The 380-nt window shown below is 40.5% G+C and overlaps 1 protein-coding gene across 1 annotated transcript in view; it reads left to right on the top strand.

Moving 5' to 3' along the window:
* Positions 1–12: 12 nt before the first annotated feature.
* The window catches only part of LOC119591472, a gene marked incomplete at its 5' end in the record, with an annotated part of 12,870 nt that continues 12,502 nt past the window's right edge, over positions 13–380 (top strand). Inside the window, 1 exon segment of the mRNA XM_037940212.1 lies at positions 13–96.

Raw genomic sequence — 380 nt, 5'->3', positions numbered from 1 at the left:
TTCGGAAAAAAGAAGGACTATATATCAAGAAAGGGGGGGAAACAGAAGAGAGATCAAGATTGAGATAAAGCGGCAAAAGGGAGAAATTTTACTCAGGTAACCAGTACAGCTGATTCAGTACTGGAATTTTGTAGACGCTCTTAGTACAAGCTGTTCAAGTCGCCTCTATGAGCTCTTTAAAGGGACAGGGAAGGGAGGGTAACTGTCATTACTACTAACCACACATAAATCGAATTTCCAAATTAGCGCATACGTAAAGTCATTCAGAGATGTGAGCCATGAATCCTACTCTTAAGTAATCAAAAGTCCCGCACATGAGTAATAAGTGAGTCATGAGTAAAACGGTGAATCATGAATGGCTGAAAAGCCTGAATGGCGTA

Source organism: Penaeus monodon, chromosome 28 (assembly GCF_015228065.2).
Source record: "Penaeus monodon isolate SGIC_2016 chromosome 28, NSTDA_Pmon_1, whole genome shotgun sequence".
NCBI classification, from domain to species: domain Eukaryota; kingdom Metazoa; phylum Arthropoda; class Malacostraca; order Decapoda; family Penaeidae; genus Penaeus; species Penaeus monodon.
This window is presented reverse-complemented; position numbering and strand designations above follow the sequence as displayed.